The sequence below is a fragment of the Ptiloglossa arizonensis genome, chromosome 8 (genome assembly GCF_051014685.1).
Source record: "Ptiloglossa arizonensis isolate GNS036 chromosome 8, iyPtiAriz1_principal, whole genome shotgun sequence".
Taxonomy (NCBI): Eukaryota; Metazoa; Arthropoda; class Insecta; order Hymenoptera; family Colletidae; genus Ptiloglossa; species Ptiloglossa arizonensis.
Window position 1 is genome coordinate 160923 of NC_135055.1, and position 7307 is coordinate 168229.

Below are 7307 nucleotides of genomic sequence, written 5' to 3' on the forward strand. Positions count from 1 at the left end.
AATTTTCGCTGTTCTGATGCGCGAAACGAATAACTAGAACGGCTTAGGGGAAAACTGCTCATACCGTTGTAATCGGGCGAGTTTCTACTTTCAGATGCAACAGAAATTTTGCGGATTGGTCAATCCGTTCGCTAGATATGGCAGTTTGGAGGTAAGAAACGCTTGAGAAACTCCAAATTTTCGCAGTTCTGATGCTCGAAACGAATAACTAGAACGGCTTAGGGGAAAACTACTCATACCTTTGTAATCGGGCGAGTTTCTACTTTCAGATGCAACAGAAATTTTGCGGATTGGTCAATCCGTTCGCTAGAGATGGCAGTTTTGAGGTAAGAAACGCTTGAGAAACTCAAAATTTTCGCAGTTCTGATGCCCGGAACGAATAACTGGAACGGCCTAGGGGAAAACTACTCATACCCTTGTAATCGGGCGAGTTTCTACTTTCAGATGCAACAGAAATTTTGCGGATTGGTCAAACCGTTCGCGAGATATGGCAGTTTGTATGTAAGAAACGCTTGAGAAACTCCAAATTTTCGCAGTTCTGATGCTCGAAACGAATAACTAGAACGGCCTAGGGGAAAACTACTCATACCGTTGTAATCGGGCGTGTTTATACTTTCAGATGCAACAGAAATTTTGCGGATTGGTCAATCCGTTCGCGAGATATGGCAGTTTTGAGGTAAGAAACGCTTGAGAAACTCCAAATTTTCGCAGTTCTGATGCTCGAAACGAATAACTAGAACGGCTTAGGGGAAAACTACTCATACCTTTGTAATCGGGCGAGTTTCTACTTTCAGATGCAACAGAAATTTTGCGGATTGGTCAATCCGTTCGCTAGATATGGCAGTTTTGAGGTAAGAAACGCTTGAGAAACTCAAAATTTTCGCAGATCTGATGCTCGAAACGCATAACTAGAACGGCCTAGGGGAAAACTACTCATACCGTTGTAATCGGGCGAGTTTATACTTTCGGATGCAACAGAAATTTTGCGGATTGGTCGATCCGTTCGCGAGATATGGCAGTTTTGAGGTAAGAAACGCTTGAGAATCTCAAAATTTTCGCAGTTCTGATGCCCGGAACGAACAACTGGAACGGCCTAGGGGAAAACTACTCATACCCTTGTAATCGGGCGAGTTTCTACTTTCAGATGCAACAGAAATTTTGCGGATTGGTCAAACCGTTCGCGAGATATGGCAGTTTGGATGTAAGAAACGCTTGAGAAACTCCAAATTTTCGCAGTTCTGATGCTCGAAACGAATAACTAGAACGGCCTAGGGGAAAACTACTCATACCGTTGTAATCGGGCGTGTTTATACTTTCAGATGCAACAGAAATTTTGCGGATTGGTCAATCCGTTCGCGAGATATGGCAGTTTTGAGGTAAGAAACGCTTGAGAAACTCCAAATTTTCGCTGTTCTGATGCGCGAAACGAATAACTAGAACGGCTTAGGGGAAAACTGCTCATACCGTTGTAATCGGGCGAGTTTCTACTTTCAGATGCAACAGAAATTTTGCGGATTGGTCAATCCGTTCGCTAGATATGGCAGTTTGGAGGTAAGAAACGCTTGAGAAACTCCAAATTTTCGCAGTTCTGATGCTCGAAACGAATAACTAGAACGGCTTAGGGGAAAACTACTCATACCTTTGTAATCGGGCGAGTTTCTACTTTCAGATGCAACAGAAATTTTGCGGATTGGTCAATCCGTTCGCTAGATATGGCAGTTTTGAGGTAAGAAACGCTTGAGAAACTCAAAATATTCGCAGATCTGATGCTCGAAACGCATAACTAGAACGGCCTAGGGCAAAACTACTCATACCTTTGTAATCGGGCGAGTTTCTACTTTCAGATGCAACAGAAATTTTGCGGATTGGTCAATCCGTTCGCTAGATATGGCAGTTTGGAGGTAAGAAACGCTTGAGAAACTCCAAATTTTCGCAGTTCTGATGCTCGAAACGAATAACTAGAACGGCCTAGGGGAAAACTACTCATACCGTTGTAATCGGGCGAGTTTATACTTTCAGATGCAACAGAAATTTTGCGGATTGGTCAATCCGTTCGCGAGATATGGCAGTTTTGAGGTAAGAAACGCTTGAGAAACTCAAAATTTTCGCAGTTCTGATGCTCGAAACGCATAACTAGAACGGCCTAGGGGAAAAGTACGCATACCGTTGTAATCGGGCGAGTTTCTACTTCCTGATGCAACAGAAATTTTGCGGATTGGTCAATCCGTTCGCGAGGTATGGCAGTTTTGAGGTAAGAAACGCTTGAGAAACTCCAAATTTTCGCAGTTCTGATGCGCGAAACGAATAACTAGAACGGCTTAGGGGAAAACTACTCATCCCGTTGTAATCGGGCGAGTTTCTACTTTCAGATGCAACAGAAATTTTGCGGATTGGTCAATCCGTTCGCTAGATATGGCAGTTTGGAGGTAAGAAACGCATGAGAAACTCCAAATTTTCGCAGTTCTGATGCTCGAAACGAATAACTAGAACGGCCTAGGGGAAAACTACTCATACCGTTGTAATCGGGCGAGTTTATACTTTCAGATGCAACAGAAATTTTGCGGATTGGTCAATCCGTTCGCGAGATATGGCAGTTTTGAGGTAAGAAACGCTTGAGAAACTCAAAATTTTCGCAGTTCTGATGCTCGAAACGCATAACTAGAACGGCCTAGGGGAAAAGTACGCATACCGTTGTAATCGGGCGAGTTTCTACTTTCTGATGCAACAGAAATTTTGCGGATTGGTCAATCCGTTCGCGAGATATGGCAGTTTTGAGGTAAGAAACGCTTGAGAAACTCAAAATTTTCGCAGTTCTGATGCTCGAAACGCATATCTAGAACGGCCTAGGGGAAAACTACTCATACATTTGTAATCGGGCGAGTTTCTATTTTCAGGTGCAACAGAAATTTTGCGGATTGGTCAATCCGTTCGCGAGATATGGCAGTTTTGAGGTAAGAAACGCTTGAGAAACTCCAAATTTTCGCAGTTCTGATGCTCGAAACGAATAACTAGAACGGCCTAGGGGAAAACTACTCATACCGTTGTAATCGGGCGAGTTTCTACTTTCAGATGCAACAGAAATTTTGCGGATTGGTCAATCCGTTCGCGAGATATGGCAGTTTTGAGGTAAGAAACGCTTGAGAAACTCAAAATTTTCGCAGTTCTGATGCTCGAAATGCATAACTAGAACGGCCTAGGGGAAAAGTACGCATACCGTTGTAATCTGGCGAGATTCTACTTTCAGATGCAACAGAAATTTTGCCGATTGGTCAATCCGTTCGCGAGATATGGCAGTTTTGAGGTAAGAAACGCTTGAGAAACTCCAAATTTTCGCAGTTCTGATGCTCGAAACGAATACCTAGAACGGCCTAGGCGAAAACTACTCATACCGTAGTAATCGGGCGTGTTTCTACTTTCAGATGCAACACAAATTTTGCGGATTGGACAATCCGTTCGCGAGATATGGCAGTTTTGAGGTAAGAAACGCTTGAGAAACTCAAAATTTTCGCAGTTCTGATGCTCGAAACGCATAACTAGAACGGCCTAGGGGAAAAGTACGCATACCGTTGTAATCGGGCGAGTTTCTACTTTCTGATGCAACAGAAATTTTGCGGATTGGTCAATCCGTTCGCGAGATATGGCAGTTTTGAGGTAAGAAACGCTTGAGAAACTCCAAATTTTCGCAGTTCTGATGCGCGAAACGAATAACTAGAACGGCTTAGGGGAAAACTACTCATCCCGTTGTAATCGGGCGAGTTTCTACTTTCAGATGCAACAGAAATTTTGCGGATTGGTCAATCCGTTCGCTAGATATGGCAGTTTGGAGGTAAGAAACGCTTGAGAAACTCCAAATTTTCGCAGTTCTGATGCTCGAAACGAATAACTAGAACGGCCTAGGGGAAAACTACTCATACCGTTGTAATCGGGCGAGTTTATACTTTCAGATGCAACAGAAATTTTGCGGATTGGTCAATCCGTTCGCGAGATATGGCAGTTTTGAGGTAAGAAACGCTTGAGGAACTCCAAATTTTCGCAGTTCTGATGCTCGAAACGAATAACTAGAACGGCCTAGGGGAAAACTACTCATACCGTTGTAATCGGGCGAGTTTCTACTTTCAGATGCAACAGAAATTTTGCGGATTGGTCAATCCGTTCGCGAGATATGGCAGTTTTGAGGTAAGAAACGCTTGAGAAACTCAAAATTTTCGCAGTTCTGATGCTCGAAATGCATAACTAGAAGGGCCTAGGGGAAAAGTACGCATACCGTTGTAATCTGGCGAGATTCTACTTTCAGATGCAACAGAAATTTTGCGGATTGGTCAATCCGTTCGCGAGATATGGCAGTTTTGAGGTAAGAAACGCTTGAGAAACTCCAAATTTTCGCAGTTCTGATGCTCGAAACGAATACCTAGAACGGCCTAGGCGAAAACTACTCATACCGTTGTAATCGGGCGTGTTTCTACTTTCAGATGCAACAGAAATTTTGCGGATTGGACAATCCGTTCGCGAGATATGGCAGTTTTGAGGTAAGAAACGCTTGAGAAACTCCAAATTTTCGCAGTTCTGATGCCCGAAACGAATAACTAGAACGGCCTAGGGGAAAACTACTCATACCGTTGTAATCGGGCGAGTTTCTACTTTCAGATGCAACAGAAATTTTGCGCATTGGTCAATCCGTTCGCGAGATATGGCAGTTTTGAGGTAAGAAACGCTTGAGAAACTCAAACTTTTCGCAGTTCTGATGCTCGAAATGCATAACTAGAACGGCCTAGGGGAAAAGTACGCATACCGTTGAAATCTGGCGAGATTCTACTTTCAGATGCAACAGAAATTTTGCGGATTGGTCAATCCGTTCGCGAGATATGGCAGTTTTGATGTAAGAAACGCTTGAGAAACTCCAAATTTTCGCAGTTCTGATGCGCGAAACGAATAACTAGAACGGCTTAGGGGAAAACTACTCATCCCGTTGTAATCGGGCGAGTTTCTACTTTCAGATGCAACAGAAATTTTGCGGATTGGCCAATCCGTTCGCTAGATATGGCAGTTTGGAGGTAAGAAACGCTTGAGAAACTCCAAATTTTCGCAGTTCTGATGCTCGAAACGAATAACTAGAACGGCCTAGGGGAAAACTACTCATACCGTTGTAATCGGGCGAGTTTATACTTTCAGATGCAACAGAAATTTTGCGGATTGGTCAATCCGTTCGCGAGATATGGCAGTTTTGAGGTAAGAAACGCTTGAGAAACTCAAAATTTTCGCAGTTCTGATGCTCGAAACGCATAACTAGAACGGCCTAGGGGAAAAGTACGCATTCCGTTGTAATCGGGCGAGTTTCTACTTTCTGATGCAACAGAAATTTTGCGGATTGGTCAATCCGTTCGCGAGATATGGCAGTTTTGAGGTAAGAAACGCTTGAGAAACTCAAAATTTTCGCAGTTCTGATGCTCGAAACGAATAACTAGAACGGCCTAGGGGAAAACTACTCATACCGTTGTAATCGGGCGAGTTTCTACTTTCAGATGCAACAGAAATTTTGCGGATTGGTCAATCCGTTCGCGAGATATGGCAGTTTTGAGGTAAGAAACGCTTGAGAAACTCCAAATTTTCGCAGTTCTGATGCTCGAAACGAATAACTAGAACGGCCTAGGGGAAAACTACTCATACCGTTGTAATCGGGCGAGTTTCTACTTTCAGATGCAACAGAAATTTTGCGGATTGGTCAATCCGTTCGCGAGATATGGCAGTTTTGAGGTAAGAAACGCTTGAGAAACTCAAACTTTTCGCAGTTCTGATGCTCGAAATGCATAACTAGAACGGCCTAGGGGAAAAGTACGCATACCGTTGAAATCTGGCGAGATTCTACTTTCAGATGCAACAGAAATTTTGCGGATTGGTCAATCCGTTCGCGAGATATGGCAGTTTTGAGGTAAGAAACGCTTGAGAAACTCCAAATTTTCGCAGTTCTGATGCTCGAAACGAATACCTAGAACGGCCTAGGCGAAAACTACTCATACCGTTGTAATCGGGCGTGTTTCTACTTTCAGATGCAACAGAAATTTTGAGGATTGGACAATCCGTTCGCGAGATATGGCAGTTTTGAGGTAAGAAACGCTTGAGAAACTCCAAATTTTCGCAGTTCTGATGCTCGAAACGCATAACTAGAACGGCCTAGGGGAAAACTACTCATACAGTTGTAATCGGGCGAGTTTCTATTTTCAGGTGCAACAGAAATTTTGCGGATTGGTCAATCCGTTCGCGAGATATGGCAGTTTTGAGGTAAGAAACGCTTGAGAAACTCCAAATTTTCGCAGTTCTGATGCTCGAAACGAATAACTAGAACGGCCTAGGGGAAAACTACTCATACCGTTGTAATCGGGCGAGTTTCTACTTTCAGATGCAACAGAAATTTTGCGGATTGGTCAATCCGTTCGCGAGATATGGCAGTTTTGAGGTAAGAAACGCTTGAGAAACACAAAATTTTCGCAGTTCTGATGCTCGAAACGCATAACTAGAACGGCCTAGGGGAAAACTACTCATACAGTTGTAATCGGGCGAGCTTCTATTTTCAGGTGCAACAGAAATTTTGCGGATTGGTCCATCCGTTCGCGAGATATGGCAGTTTTGAGGTAAGAAACGCTTGAGAAACTCCAAATTTTCGCAGTTCTGATGCTCGAAACGAATAACTAGAACGGCCTAGGGGAAAACTACTCATACCGTTGTAATCGGGCGAGTTTCTACTTTCAGATGCAACAGAAATTTTGCGGATTGGTCAATCCGTTCGCGAGATATGGCAGTTTTGAGGTAAGAGACGCTTGAGAATCTCAAAATTTTCGCAGTTCTGATGCCCGGAACGAATAACTGGAACGGCCTAGGGGAAAACTACTCATACCGTTGTAATCGGGCGAGTTTATACTTTCAGATGCAACAGAAATTTTGCGGATTGGTCAATCCGTTCGCGAGATATGGCAGTTTTGAGGTAAGAAACGCTTGAGAAACTCCAAATTTTCGCAGTTCTGATGCGCGAAACGAATAACTAGAACGGCTTAGGGGAAAACTACTCATCCCGTTGTAATCGGGCGAGTTTCTACTTTCAGATGCAACAGAAATTTTGCGGATTGGTCAATCCGTTCGCTAGATATGGCAGTTTGGAGGTAAGAAACGCTTGAGAAACTCCAAATTTTCGCAGTTCTGATGCTCGAAACGAATAACTAGAACGGCCTAGGGGAAAACTACTCATACCGTTGTAATCGGGCGAGTTTATACTTTCAGATGCAACAGAAATTTTGCGGATTGGTCAATCCGTTCGC